At 37.9% G+C, this 16,081-nt stretch overlaps 1 protein-coding gene across 1 annotated transcript in view; it reads left to right on the top strand.

Annotated features, from left to right (window-relative positions):
* LEKR1 (leucine, glutamate and lysine rich 1) overlaps positions 1-16,081 on the top strand; it is a 273,743-nt gene that overhangs the window by 11,438 nt on the left and 246,224 nt on the right. The gene's annotated exons all lie outside the window — the stretch shown is intronic.

Raw genomic sequence — 16,081 nt, forward strand, 5'->3', positions numbered from 1 at the left:
ATTTTAAATATAGCAGTGTGTACATGTCAATCCCACACTCCCTAACTATCCCTTCCCCCTAACCTTCCCAACTGGTAACCAGAAGTTCTTCTCTAAGTCTGTGAGTCTGTGTTGTAAATAAGATAAGTTTGTATCATTTCTTTTTAGATTCTGCATATAACCGATATAAGATATCTCGCTTTCTCTGCCTGACTTACTTTACTCAGTATGACAATCCCTAGGTCCATCCATGTTGCTGCAAAGGGAATTATTTCATTGTTTTTAATGGCTGAATAATATTTCATTGTATATATGTACCATATCTTCTTTATCCATTCCTCTGTCAATGGACATTTAGGTTGCTTCCATGTCTTGGCTATTGTAAACAGTGCTTCAATGAACATTGGGGTGCATGTATCCTTTAGAACCATGTTTTTCTCCATATATTTGCCCAAGAGTGGGATTGCAGGATCATATGGTAGCTCTATTTTTAGTTTTTTAAGGAACCTCCTTACTGTTCTCCATAGTGGTTGTACCAATTTACATTCCCACCAACAGTATAGGAGGGTTCCCTTTTCTCCACATCCTCTCCAGCATTTGTTGTTTGTGAATTTTTTGAAGATAGCCGTTTTGACTGATGTGAGGGGATATCTCGTAGTTTTGATTTGCATTCCTCTAATAATTGGTGATGTTGAACATCTTTTCATGTGCTTCTTGGCCATCTGTATGTCTTCTTCAGAGAAATGTCTATTTAGGTCTTCTGCCCATTTTTTGATTGGGTTGTTTGTTTTGATGATTAAGCTACATGACCTGTTTGTAAATTTTGAAGACTAATCCCTTGTCAGTCACATCATTTGCAAATATTTTCTCCCGTTATGTGGGTTTTCTTTTTGTTTTGTTTATGATTTCCTTTGCTGTACAAAAGCTTTTGAGTTTAATTAGGTTCCATTTGTTTATTTTTATTTCCATTATTCTGGCAGATGGATCGAAAAAGATATTGCTGCGATTTATGTCAGAGAGTGTTCTGCCTATGTTCTCCTCTAAGAGTTTTATAATCTCCAGTCTCACATTTAGGTCTTTAAGCCATTTAGAGTTTATTTATGTGTATGGTGTTAAAGAACGTTCTAATTTCATTTTTTTACATGTGGCTGTCCAGTTTTCCTAGCACCATTTATTGAAGAGACTGTCTTTCCTCCATTGTACAGTCTTGCCTCCTTTGTTGTAGATTAATTGACCGTAGGTGCAGGGGTTTGTTTCTTGGTGTTCTGTCCTGTTCCACTGATCTATATTTCTATTTTTCTGCCAGTACCATACTGTTTTGATGACTATAGCTTTGTAGTATAGTCTGAAGTTAAGGAGCCTGATTCCTCCAGCTCCATTTTTCTTTCTCAAGATTGCTTTGGCTATTTGGGGTCTTTCATTTCTCCATACAAATTTTAAGATTTTTTGTTCTAGTTCTGTGAAAAATGCCATTGGTAATTTGGTAGGGATTGCATTGAATCTGTAGATTGCCTTGGGTAGTATAGTCATTTTGAAAGTATTGATTCTTCCAATCCAAGAACATGGTATATCTTTCCATCTGTTTGTGTCATCTTCGATTTCTTTCATCAGCATCTTATATTGTTCTAGTTTTCTGAATACAGGTCTTTTGTCTCCCTTAGGTAGCTTTATTCCTTGGTATTTTATTCTTTTTGATATGATGGTAAATGGGATTGTTTCTTGAGTTTCTTTTTCTGATCTTTCGTTGTTAGTGTATAGGAATGCAACATTTCTGTGTATTAATTTTTTTTTTTACATCTTTATTGGAGTATAATTGCTTTACAATGGTGTGTTAGTTTCTGCTTTATAACAAAGTGAATCAGTTATACATATACATATGTTCCCATATCTCTTCGCTCTTGCATCTATCTCCCTCCCTCCCACCCTCTCTATCACCCCCCTCCAGACGGTCACAAAGCACCGAGCTGACCTCCCTGTGCTATGCGGCTGCTTCCCACTAGCTGTCTGCCTTACGTTTGGTAGTGTATATATGTCCATGCCTCTCTCTCGCTTTGTCACAGCTTACCCTTCGCCCTCCCCATATCCTCAAGTCCATTCTCTAGTAGGTCTGTGTCTTTATTCCTGTCTTACCCCTAGGTTCTTCATGACATTTTTTTTTCTTAAATTCCATATATATGTGTTAGCATATGGTATTTGTCTTTCTCTTTCTGACTTACTTCACTCTGTGTGACAGACTCTAGGTCTATCCACCTCATGACAAATAGCTCAATTTCATTTCTTTTTATGGCTGAGTAATATTCCATTGTATATATGTGCCACATCTTCTTTATCCATTCATCCGATGATGGACACTTACGTTGTTTCCATCTCCGGGCTATTGTAAATAGAGCTGCAATGAACATTTTGGTACATGACTCTTTTTGAATTATGGTTTTCTCAGGGTATATGCCCAGTAGTGGGATTGCTGGGTCATATGGTAGTTCTATTTGTAGTTTTTTAAGGAAACTCCATACTGTTCTCCATAGTGGCTGTATCAATTTACATTCCCACCAACAGTGCAAGAGGGTTCCCTTTTCTCCACACCCTCTCCAGCATTTATTGTTTCTAGATTTTTTGATAATGGCCATTCTGACTGGTGTGAGATGATATCTCATTGTAGTTTTGATTTGCATTTCTCTAATGATTAATGAAGTTGAGCATTCTTTCATGGGTTTGTTGGCAGTCTGTATATCTTCTTTGGAGAAATGTCTATTTAGGTCTTCTGCCCATGTTTGGATTGGGTTTTTTGTTTTTTTGTTATTGAGCTGCATGAGCTGCTTCTAAATTTTGGAGATTAATTCTTTGTCGGTTGCTTCATTTGCAAATATTTTCTCCCATTCTGAGGGTTGTCTTTTGGTCTTGTTTATGGTTTTCTTTGCTGTGCAAAAGCTTTGAAGTTTCATTAGGTCCCATTTGTTTATTTTTGTTTTTATTTCCATTTCTCTGGGAGGTGGGTCAGAAAGGATCTTGCTGTGATTTATGTCATAGAGTGTTCTGCCTATGTTTTCCTCTAAGAGTTTGATAGTTTCTGGACTTACATTTAGGTCTTTAATCCATTTTGAGCTTATTTTTGTGTATGGTGTTAGGGAGTGATCTAATCTCATACTTTTACATGTACCTGTCCAGTTTTCCCAGCACCACTTATTGAAGAGGCTGTCCTTTCTCCACTGTACATTCCTGCCTCCTTTGTCAAAGATAAGGTGACCATATGTGTGTGGGTTTATCTCTGGGCTTTCTATCCTGTTCCATTGATCTATCTTTCTGTTTTTGTGCCAGTAACATACTGTCTTGATTACTGTAGCTTTGTAGTATAGTCTGAAGTCAGGGCGCCTGATTCCTCCAGCTCCGTTTTTTGTTCTCAAGATTGCTTTGGCTATTCAGGGTCTTTTGTGTTTCCATACAAATTTTGAAATTTTTTTTTTTTTTTTTTTGTGGTACGCGGGCCTCTCACCGTTGTGGCCTCTCCCGTTGCGGAGCACAGGCTCTGGACACGCAGTCTCAGCGGCCATGGCTCACGGGCCTAGCCGCTCCGCGGCATGTGGGATCTTCCTGGACCGGGGTACGAACCCGTGTCCCCTGCATCGGCAGGCGGACTCTCAACCACTGCACCACCAGGGAAGCCCCGAAATTGTGAAATTTTTTGTTCTAGTTCTGTGAAAAATACCAGTGGTAGTTTGATAGGGATTGCATTGAATCTGTAGATTGCTTTGGGTAGTAGAGTCATTTTCACAATGTTGATTCTTCCAATCCAAGAACATGGTATATCTCTCCATCTATTTGTATCATCTTTAATTTCTTTCATCAGTGTCTTATAATTTACTGCATACAGGTCTTTTGTCTCCTTAGGTAGGTTTTTTCCTAGATATTTTATTCTTTTTGTTGCAATGGTAAATGGGAGTGTTTTCTTGATTTCACTTTCAGATTTTTCATCATTAGTGTATAGGAATGCCAGAGATTTCTGTGCATTAATTTTGTATCCTGCTACTTTACCAAATTCATTGATTAGCTCTAGCAGTTTTCTGGTAGCATCTTTAGGATTCTCTATGTATAGTATTATGTCATCTGCAAACAGTGACAGCTTTACTTCTTCTTTTCTGATTTGGATTCCTTTTATTTCCTTTTCTTCTCTGATTGCTGGAGCTAAAACTTCCAAAACTATGTTGAATAAGAGTGGTGAGAGTGGGCAACCTTGTCTTGTTCCAGATCTTAGTGGAAATGCTTTCAGTATTTCACCATTGAGAACAATGTTGGCTGTGGGTTTGTGATATATGGCCTTTATTATGTTGAGGATAGTTCCCTCTATGCCTACTTTCTGGAAGGTTTTTATCATAAATCGGTGTTGAATTTTGTCAAAAGCTTTCTCTGCATCTATTGAGATGATCGTATGGTTTTTCTCCTTCAACTTGTTAATATGGTTTATCACATTGATTGTTTTGTGTATATTGAAGAAACCTTGCATTCCTGGAATAAGCCCCACTTGATCATGGTGTATGATCCTTTTAATGTGCTGTTGGATTCTGTTTGCTAGTATTTTGTTGAGGATTTTTGCATCTATGTTCATCAGTGATACTGGCCTGTAGTTTTCTTTCTTTGTGACATCCTTGTCTGGTTTTGGTATCAAGGTGTTGGTGGCCTCATAGAATGAGTTTGGGAGTGTTCCTCCCTCTGCTATATTCTGTAAGAGTTTGAGAAGGATAGGTGTTAGCTCTTCTCTAAATGTTTGATAGAATTTGCCTGTGAAGCCATCTGGTCCTGGGCTTTTGTTTGTTGGAAGATTTTTAATCACAGTTTCAATTTCAGTGCTTGTGACTGGTCTGTTCATATTTTCTATTGCTTCCTGATTCAGTCTTGGCAGGTTGTGCATTTCTAAGAATTTGTCCATTTCTTCCAGGTTGTCCATTTTATTGGCATATAGTTGCTTGTAGTAATCTCTCATGATCTTCTGTATTTCTGCAGTTTCAGTTGTTACTTCTCCTTTTTCATTTCTAATTCTATTGATTTGAGTCTTCTCCCTTTTTTCTTGATGAGTCTAGCTAATGGTTTATCAATTTTGTTTATCTTCTCAAAGAACCAGCTTTTAGTTTTATTGATCTTTGCTCTCATTTCCTTCATTTCCTTTTCATTTATTTCTGATCTGATTTTTATGATTTCTTTCCTTCTGCTAACTTTGGGGTTTTTTTGTTCTTCTTTCTCTAATTGCTTTAGGTGCAAGTTTAGGTTGTTTATTCGAGATGTTTCCTGTTTCTTAAGTTAGGATTGTATTGCTATAAACTTCCCTCTTAGAACTGCGTTTGCTGCATCCCATAGATTTTGGGTCGTCATGTCTCCATTGTCATTTATTTCTAAGTATTTTTTAATTTCCTCTTTGATTTCTTCAGTGATCACTACGTTATTAAGTAGTGTATTGTTTAGCCTCCATGTGTTTGTATTTTTTACAGATCTTTTCCTGTAATTGATATCTAGTCTCATAGCATTGTGGTTGGAAAAGATACTTGATATGATTTCAATTTTCTTAAATTTACCAAGGCTTGACTTGTGACCCAAGATATGATGTATCCTGGAGAATGTTCCATGAGCACTTGAGAAAAATGTGTATTCTGTTGTTTTTGGATGGAATGTCCTATAAATATCAATTAAGTCCATGTTGTTTAATGTATCATTTAAAGCTTGTGTTTCCTTATTTATTTTCATTTTGGATGATCTGTCCATTGGTGAAAGTGGGTTGTTAAAGTCCCCTACTATGAATGTGTCACTGTGGATTTCCCCTTTTATGGCTGTTAGTATTTGCCTTATGTATTGAGGTGCTCCTATGTTGGGTGCATAAATATTTACAATTGTTATATCTTCTTCTTGGATCTATCCCTTGATCATTATGTAGTGTCCTTCTTTGTCTCTTCTAATAGTCATTATTTTAAAGTCTATTTTGTCTAATATGAGAATTGCTACTCCAGCTTTCTTTTGGTTTCCATTTGCATGAAATATCTTTTTCCATCCCCTTACTTTCAGTCTGTATGTGTCTCTAGGTCTGAAGTGGGTCTCTTGTAGACAGCAAATATATGGGTCTTGTTTTTGTATCCATTCAGCCAATCTGTGTCTTTTGGTGGGAGCATTTAGTCCATTTACATTTAAGGTAATTATCAATACGTGTGTTCCTATTCCCTTTTCTTAATTGTTTTGGGTTCGTTATTGTAGGTCTTTTCCTTCTCTTGTGTTTCTTGCCTAGAGAAGTTGCTTTAGCAGGTTTGGTGGTGCTGAACTCTCTCAGCTTTTGCTTGTCTGTAAAGGTTTTAATTTCACCATCAAATCTGAATGAGATCCTTGCTGGGTAGAGTAATCTTGGTTGCAGGTTTTTCTCCTTCATCTCTTAAATATGTGCTGCCACTCCCTTCTGGCTTGCAGAGTTTCTGCTGAGAGATCAGCTGTTAACCTTATGGGGATTCCCTTCTGTGTTATTTGTCGTTTTTTCCCTTGCTGCTTTTAATATGTTTTCTTTGTATTTAATTTTTGACAGTTTGATTAATATGTGTCTTGGCATATTTCTCCTTGGATTTATCCTGTATGGGACTCTCTGTGCTTCCTGGACTTGGTTAACTATATCCTCTCCCATATTAGGGAAGTTTTCAACTATAATCTCTTTAGATATTTTCTCAGTCCCTTTCTTTTTCTCTTCTTCTTCTGGAACCCCTATAATTCGAATGTTGATGCGATTAATGTAGTCCCAGAGGTGTCTAAGACTGTCTTCAGTTCTTTTCATTCTTTTTTCTTTATTCTGCTCTGCAGTAGTTATTTCCACTATTTTATCTTCCAGGTCACTTATCCATTCTTCTGCCTCAGTTATTCTGCTATTGATCCCATCTAGAGTATTTTTAATTTCATTTATTGTGTTGTTCATCGTTGTTTGTTTCATCTTTAGTTCTTCTAGGTCCTTGTTAAATGTTTCTTGCGTTTTGTCCATTCTATTTCCAAGATTTTGGATCATCTTTACTATCATTATTCTGAATTCTTTTTCAGGTAGACTGTCTGTTTCCTCTTCATTCATTAGGTCTGGTGGGTTTTTATTTGCTCCTTCATCTGCTGTGTGTTTTTCTGTCTTCTCATTTTGCTTATCTTACTGTGTTTGGGGTCTCCTTTTTGCAAGTTGAAGGTTCGTAGTTCCCGTTGTTTTTGGTGTCTGTCCAGTGGCTAACGTTGGTTCAGTGGGTTGTGTAGGCTTCCTGGTGGAGGGGACTAGTGCCTGTGTTCTGGTGGATGAGGCTGGATCTTGTCTTTCTGGTGGGCAGGTCCACGTCTGGTGGTGTGTTTTGGGGTGTCTGTGGACTTACTATGATTTTAGGCAGCCTCTCTGCTAATGTGTGGGGTTGTGCTCCTGTCTTGGTAGTTGTTTGGCATAGGATGTCCAGCACTGTAGCTTGCTGGTCGTTGAGTGAAGCTGGGTGCTGGTGTTGAGATGGAGATCTCTGGGAGATTTTCACCGTTTGATATTATGTGGAGCTGGGAGGTCTCCTGTGGACCAGTGTCCTGAAGTTGGCTCTCCCACCTCAGAGACACAGCACTGACTCCTGACTCCAGCACCAAGAGACTTTCATCCACACGGCTCAGAATAAAAGGGAGAAAAAGTAGAAAAAAAGAATTAGTAGAAGTAGAAAGAAAGAAAGAAAGAAAAAAGGGAGGGAGGGAGGGCGGGAGGAAGGAAGGAAGGAGGGAAGGAAGGTAAAAAATAAAGAAAGAAGATAAAATAAAATAAGATAAAAATACAATAAAGTTATTAAAATAAAAAAATATTAAGAAAACAAAACAAAACAAACAAAAACGGACAGATAGAACCCTAGGACAAATGGTGGAAGCAAAGCTATACCGACAAAATCTCACACAGAAGCATACACATACACACTCACAAAAAGAGGAAAAGGGGAAGAAATCATAAATCTTGCTCCCAAACTCCCCCTACTCAATTTGGGATGATTCGTTGTCTATTCAGGTATTCCACAGATGCAGGGTACATCAAGTTGATTGTGGAGCTTTAATCCGCTGCTCCTGAGGCTGCTGGGAGAGATTTCCCTTTCTCTTCTTTGTTCGCACAGCTCCCTGGGGCTCAGCTTTGGATTTGGCCCCGCCTCTGCGTGTAGGTCGCCGGAGGTCATCTGTTCTTCGCTCAGACAGGACGGGGTTAAAGGAGCCGCTGATTCGGGGGCTCTGGCTCACTCAGGCCGGGGGAAGGGAGGGGCGTGGTGTGCGGGGCGAGCCTGCGGCGGCAGAGGCTGGCATGTTGCACCAGCCTGAGGCGCGCTGTGCGTTCTCCTGGGGGAGTTGTCCCTGGATCCCGGGACCCTGGCAGTGGCAGGCTGCACAGACTCCCCAGAAGCGGGTGTGGATAGTGACCTGTGCTCGCACACAGGCTTCTTGGTGGCGGCAGCAACAGCCTTAGCATCTTATGCCCGTCTCGGGTCTGCGCTTTTAGCTGCGGCTCGTGCCCGTCTCTGGAGCTCCTTTAAGCGGCGCTCTTAATCCCCTGTCCTCGCGCACCAGGAAACAAAGAGGGAAGAAAAAGTCTCTTGCCTCTTCGGCAGGTCCAGACTTTCCCCCGGACTCTCTCCCGGCTAGCCGTGGTGCACTAACCCGCCGCAGGCTCTGTTTACGCCGCCAACCCCAGTCCTCTCCCGGCGCTCCGACCGAAGCCCGAGCCTCAACTCCCTGCCCCGCCCGCCCCGGCAGGTGAGCAGACAAGCCTCTCGAGTGGGTGAGTGCCAGTCGGCCCTGATCCTCTGTGTGGGAATCTCTTCGCTTTGTGCTCCACACCCCTGTTGGTATGCTCTCCTCCGGGGCTCCGAAGCTTCCCTGCTTTGCTGCCTGCGAAGGGGCTTCTAGTGTGTGGAAACCTTTCCTCCTTCACAGCTCCCCCCCACTGGTGCAGGTCCTGTCCCTATTCTTTTGTCTCTGTTTATTCTTTTTTCTTTTGCCCTACCCAGGTACGTGGGGGGTTTCTTGCCTTTTGGGAGGTCTGAGGTCTTCTGCCAGCATTCAGTAGGTGTTCTGTAGGAGTTGTTCCACGTGTAGATGTATTTCTGGTGTACCTGTGGGGAGGAAGGTGATCATTGCGTCTTACTCTTCTGCCATCTTCCCGGAAGCTATGTGTCTTAATTTTGTAACCTGCAACTTTACCAGATTCATTGATGAGCTATAGTAGTTTTCTGGGAGCATCTTTAGGATTTTCTATGTATGATATCATGTCATCTGCAAATAGTGACAGTTTAACTTCTTTTCCAATTTGGATTCCTTTTATTTCTTTTTCTTCTCTGTTTGCCATGGCTAGGACTTCCAAAACTTGAATAATAGTGACAAGAGTGGACATCCTTTTCTTGTTCCTGATCTTAGAGGAAATGTTTTCAGATTTTCACCGTTGACTATGATGTTAGCTGTAGGTTTGTCATATATGGCCTTTATTATGTTAAGGTATGTTCCCTTTATGCCCACTTTCTGGAGAGTTTTTATCATAACTGGGTGTTGAATCTTGTCAGAAGCCTTTGCTGCATCAGTTGAGATGATCATATGGTTTTTATTCTTCAATTTGTTACAGTGGTGTATCACACTGTTTGATTTGCGGATATTGAAAAATCCTTCCATCCCTGGGATAAATCCCACTTGATCATGGTGTATGATCTTTTTAATGTATTGTTGGTTTCAGATTGCTAGTATTTTGTTGAGGATTTTTGCATCTATGTTCATCAGTGATATTGGCCTGTAATTTCTTTTTTTGTGGTATCTTTGTCTGGTTTTGTAATCAGGGTGATGGTGGCCTCATAGAATGAGTATGGGAGTGTTCCTTCCTCTACAATTTTTTGGAACGGTTTCAGAAGGCTAGTTGTTAGCTCTTCTCTAAATATTTGATAGAATTTACCTGTGAAGCCATCAGGTCCTGGACTTTTGTTTGTTGGGAGTGTTTTAATCACAGTTTCAATTTCATTACTTGTGATTGGTCTCTTCATATTTTCTATTTCTTCCTGGTTCAGTCTTGGGAGCTTGTACCTTTCTAAGAATTTGTCCATTTCTTCCAGGTTGTCCATTTTATTTGCATACAGTTGCTTGTAGTTTTTTATGATACTTTTTATTTCTGTGGTGTCGGTTGTAATTTTTCCTTTTTCATTTCTAATTTTACTGATTTGAGTCCTCTCCCTTTTTTTTTCTTGATGAGTCTTGCTAAAGGTTTATCATTTTGTTTATCTTTTCAAAGAACCATCTTTTAGTTTCATTGATCTTTGTTGTTGTTTTCTTTGTCTCTATTTCATTTATTTCTCCTCTGATCTTTATGATTTCTTTACTTCTACTAACTTTAGGTTTTGTTTCTTCTTTCTCTCATTGCTTCAGGTGTAAGGTTAGGTCATTTATTTGAGATTTTTCTTGTTTCCTGAGGTAAGATTTTATTGCTATAAACTTCCCTCTTAGAACTGCTTTTGCTGTATCCCATAGGTTTTGAATCATTGTGCCTTCATTTTCATTGGTCTCTAGGTATTTTTTTATTTCCTCTTTGATTTCTTCAGTGATCCGTTGGTTGTTTAGTAGCATATTGTTTAGCCTCCACGTGTTTGTGTTTTTTACTTTGTTTTTTTCTTGTAGTTTATTCCTAATCTCATAGTGTTGTGGTTGGAAAAGGTGCTTGATATGATTTCAATTTTCTTAAATTTACCAAGGCCTGCTTTGTGGCCCAGCATGTGGTCAGTCTTGGAGAACGTTCTGTGTGCACTTGAGAAGAATGTGTATTCTGGCTGCTTTTGGATAGAATGCCGTATAAATATCAGTTAAGGCCATCTGGTCTAATGTATCATTTAAGGCCTGTGTTTCCTTGTTGATTCTCTGGATGATCTATCCTTTGATGAAAAGTGGGGTGTTAAAGTCTCCTACAGTATTCTATTATTTTTAAATCAAACTTTTTATTTTGAGATCATTGTAGACTCACAAGCAGTTGTGAGAAATGATACCAAGAGATCTCATGTACCCTTTCCCCAGCTTCCTCCAGTGGTAACACCTGGCAAAACTATACTATAATATCACAACCAGGATATCGACATTTACACAGTTAAGGATTCTGTCACAACAAAGATTCCTCATGTTACCCTTTTATAGCTGCATTCACCTCAGCCTCCCCTTTTACACACCTCCACTCTCCCTCTTCCAATTCATGACCCTTGGGAACCATTGATCTGGTCTCCAATAATTTTGTCATTTCAAGAATGTTATAAAAATGGAATCATGCAATATGTAGTCTTTGAGATTACTTTTTTTCCTCTCAGCTGTAATTCTCTGGAGTTTTATACATATTGTTGTTGTGTTTATCTGTAGTTTATTCCTTTTTATTGCTGAGTAGCATTCCATGGTATGAATGTAGTACAATTTGTTTAACCTGTTGAAGAACATCTGAGTTTTTTCCAGTTTTTGGCTATTATGCATAAAGCTGCTATAAATATTCGTGTATAGGTTTTTATGTGAACATATGTTTTTATTTTCCTGTGATAAATGCCCAAGTACAATTACAAAACAGTGCCAAACTTTTCCAGAGGGCTATAATATTTTACATCCTCACCAGCAGTGTATGAGTGATCCAGTTTCACTACATCTTTAGCATTGATGTTGTTATTAGTTTAAAAAAATTTTTTTATTGAGGTATAGTCAATGTACAAAATCATATAATTTCAGGTGTACAACAGATTCACAATTTTTAGAGGTTATACTCCATTTACAGTTACTGTAAAATATTGGCTATATTCCCTGTGCTGTATAATATATCCTTGTGGCTTATTTATTTTATACATAGTAGTTTGTACCTCTTAATCCCCTACCGCTATCTTGCCTGTCTTCCTTTCCCTCTACCCACTGGTAACCACTGGATTGTTCTCTTTATCTGTGATTATTTTTCCTTTTTGGTACATTCACTAGTTTGTTGTATTTTTTAGGTTCCTCATATAAGTGATATCATACAATATTTGTCTTTGTCTGACTTATTTCACTTAGCATAATACCTGCCAAGTCCATCCATGTTTGTCGCAGATGGCAAAATTTCATTCTTTTTAAAGGCTGAGTAGTATTCCATTCACATCTTCTTTATCCATTCATCTGTTGATGGACACTTAAGTTGTTTCCATATCTTGTGGCTATTGTAAGTAATGCTGCTATGAACATTGGGGTGCATGTATCTTTTTGAATTAGTGTTTTCATTTTTTTGGGATATGCACCCAGGAGTGGAATTGCTAGATCATATGGTAGTTGTATTTTTAGTTTTTTTTGAGAAACTTACATACTGTTTGCCACAGTGGCTGCACCAATTTACATTCCCACCAACAGTGTGTGAGGGTTTTTTCCTCTCTGCATCCTCGCCCACATTTTTTGAGTTCTTTATGATGACAGCCATTCTGACAGGTGTGAGATGATATCTCCTTGTGGTTTTTCATTTGCATTTCTTTAATGGTTAACAATGTTGAGCATCTTTTCATGTGCCTGTTGTCCATGGGAAAAGGTTTATTCATGTCTTATGTCCATTTTTAAATTGAGTTATTTGGGGTTTTTTTGATATTGAGTTGTGTGAGCTGTTTATATTTTGATTATTAACCCCTTATCAGTATTATCATTTGCAAATATTTTTCCCATTCAGTAGATTGTCTTTTTGTTTTTTCAAAGGTTTCCTTTGCTGTGCAAAAGGTTTGATTATGTCCCATTTGCTTATTTTTGCTTTTATTTCCTTTGCTTCAGGAGAAAGGTCAAAAAAATATTGTTGTAATTTATGTCAAAGAGAGTTCCACCTGTTTTCTTCTAGGAGTTTTATGATTTGCAGTCTTACATTTAGGTCTTTAATCCAGTTTGAGTTTATTTTTGTATATGATGTTAGAAAATGTTCTAGTTTCATTCTTTTACATGTAGCTGTCCAGTTTTCCCAGCACCACTTATTGAAGAGACTATCTTTTCTCCATTATATATTGTTGTCTCCTTTGTCGTAGATTAATTGACCATAGGTGTGTTAGTTTATTTCTGGCTCTCTGTTCTGCTCCAATGATCTGTGTGTCTGTTTTTATGCCAGCATCATACTGTTTTGATTACTGTAGCTTTGTATTATAGTCTGAAGTCAGGGAACATGATACTTCCAGCTCTGTTCTTTCTCAACATTGTTCTGGCTATTGGGGGTCTTTTGTATTTCCATACAAATTTTAAAATTATTTGTTCTAGTTCTGTGAAAAATGCCATTAGTATTTTAATAGGGATTACATTGAATCTTCAGATTGCCTTTGGTAGTATGGTCATTTTAACAATATTTGTTCTTCCAGTCCATGAACACAGTATATCTTTCCATCTGTTTGTGTCATTGTCAGTTTCTTTTATAAGTGTTGTATAGTTTTCCTTACCTCTTTGGGTAGGTTTATTCTTAGGTATTTTATTCTTTTTGATGTGACTGTTTTCTTAATTTCTCTTTCTGATAGTTTATTGTTAGTGTATAGAAATGCAACAGATTTCTGCACATTCATTTTGTATCCTGCAACTTTACCAGGTTCATTGATGACCTCTAGTAATTTTTTGGTGGCATCCTTAGCATTTTCTATCTATAGTATTGTGTCATCGGCAAGCCATGACAGTTTTACTTCCTCCATTCCAGTTAGAATTTCTTTTATTTCTTTTTCTTATCTAATAGCCGTGGCTAAGACTTCCAATACTATGTTGAACAAAAATGGTGAGAGTGAGCATCTTTGTCTTGTTCCTGATCTTAGAGGAAATGCTTTCCGCTTTTCACCATTGAGTACGATGTTAGCTGTAGGTTTGTCTTATATGGCCTTTATTATGTTGAGGTATGTTCCCTCTATGCCTGCTTTCTGGAGAGTTTTTACCATAAATCGGTGTTGGATTTTGTCAAAAGCTTTTTCTGCATCTATTGAGATGATCATATGGTTCTTATTCTTCAGTTTGTTAATGTGGTGTATTACATTGATTGATTTGCAGATATTGAAAAATCCTTGCAACCCTGGGATAAATCCCACTTGATTATGGTATATGATCCTTTTAATGTATTGTTTGATTCAGTTTGCTAATATTTGGTTGAGCATTTTTGCATCTATGTTCATTAATGATATTAGCCTGTAGTTTCTTTTTTGGTTTGTGATATTTGTCTTGGTTTAGTATCAGGGTTATGCTGGGCTCATAGAATGAATTTGGAAGCATTCGTTCCTCTGCAATTTTTTGGAATAGTTTGAGAAGGATAGGTGTTAACTCTTCTCTAAATGTTTGGTAGAATTCACCTGTGAAGCTATCTGGTCCTGGACTTTTTTTTTTTTTTTTTTTGCAGTACGTGGGCCTCTCACTGTTGTAGCCTGTCCCATTGTGGAGCACAGGCTCCAGATGCGCAGGCTCAGCAGCCATGGCTCACGGGCCCAGCCGCTCCGCAGCATGTGGGATCTTCCCAGATCGGGGCACGAACCCGTGTCCCCTGCATCGGCAGGCAGACTCTCAACCACTGCGCCACCAGGGAAGCCCTGGACTTTTGTTTTTTGAGAGTTTTAAAAAACTGATTCAGTCTCATTACTGGTAGTTGATCTGTTCATATTTTTTATTTTTTCCTGGTTCATTCTTTGGAGATTGTACATTTCTAGGAATTTGTCCATTTCTTCTAGGTTGTCCATTGTATTGGCATACAGTTGTTCTTAGTAGTCTCTGATGATCCTTTGTATTTCTATGGTGTCTGTTGTAACTTCTCCTTTTTCATTTCCGATTTTATTGATTTGGGTCCTTTCTCTTTTTTTCTTGGTGAGTCTGGCTGAAGGTTTATCAATTTTGTTTATCTTGTCAAATAACCAGCTCTTAGTTTTATTGATCTTTTCTATTGTTTTTTAAAGTCTCTATTTAATTTGTTTCTGCTCTGTTCTTTATGATTTCTTTCCTTCCACTAACTTTGGGTTTTGTTTGTTTTTCTTTTTCTAGTTCCCTTAGGTGTAATGTTAGATTGTTTATTTGAGATTTTTCTTGTTTCCTGAGGTAAACTTGTATTGCTATAAACTTCCCTCTTAGAACTGCCTTTTTAGTGTATCCTGTAGATTTTGGATTGTTGTGTTTTCATTTTCTTTTGTCTCCATGTATTTTAAATTTTCTTCTTTGATTTCTTCAGTGAACCATTGCTTGTTTAGTAGCATATTGTTTAGCCTCCACATGTTTGTGTTTTTTACAGTTTATTTTTCTTGTAGTTGATTTCTAGTCTCATAGCATTGTGGTTGGAAAAGATGCTTGATATGATTTCAGTTTTCTTAAATTTACCAAGGCTTGTTTTGTGGCCTTGTACATGAACTATCCTGGAGAATTTTCCACGTGCATTTGAAAAGAATGTGTATTCTGCTGCTTTTTGATGGAATGTTCTATGTGTATCTATTAAGTTCACCTGGTCTAGTGTGTCATTAAGGCCAGTGTTTCCTTATTAATTTTCTGTTTGGATGATCTGTCCATTGATGTAAATGGGGTGTTAAAGTCCCCTACTATTATTGTATTGCTGTCAATTTCTCCCTTATATCTGTTAGTATTTGCTTTATGTATTTAGATGCTCCTATGTTAAGTGCTTATATATTTGCGATTGTTGCATCTTCTTGGATTAAGCCCTTGATCATTATGTAATGTCCTTCTTTGCCTCTTGTAACATTCTTTGTTTTAAAGTCTATTTGATGCAAGTATTTCTACCCTGGCTTTCTTTTGATTTCCATTTGCAATGAATACCTTTTTCCATCCCTTCATTTTCTGTCTGTGTGTGTCTTTAGATCTGAAGTGAATCTCTTGTAGGCAGCATATATACAGGTCTTGTTTTTGTTTCCATTCAGCCACTCCATGTTTTTTGATTGGAGCATTTAGTCTATTTACACTTAAAGTAATATTGATATGTATGTTCTTATTGCCATTTTGTTAATTTTTTTAAGGTCTTTTTTGTTCCTTTCTTCTTCTTTTGTTCTTCTTGTGATTTGATGACTGTCTTTAGTGCTATGTTTGGATTCCTTTTTCTTTTTTGTGTGTGTATCTATTATAGATTTTTGGTTTGTGGTTATCATGAGATTTA

This window comes from Lagenorhynchus albirostris, chromosome 5 (assembly GCF_949774975.1).
Source record: "Lagenorhynchus albirostris chromosome 5, mLagAlb1.1, whole genome shotgun sequence".
In the NCBI taxonomy this organism is placed as follows: domain Eukaryota; kingdom Metazoa; phylum Chordata; class Mammalia; order Artiodactyla; family Delphinidae; genus Lagenorhynchus; species Lagenorhynchus albirostris.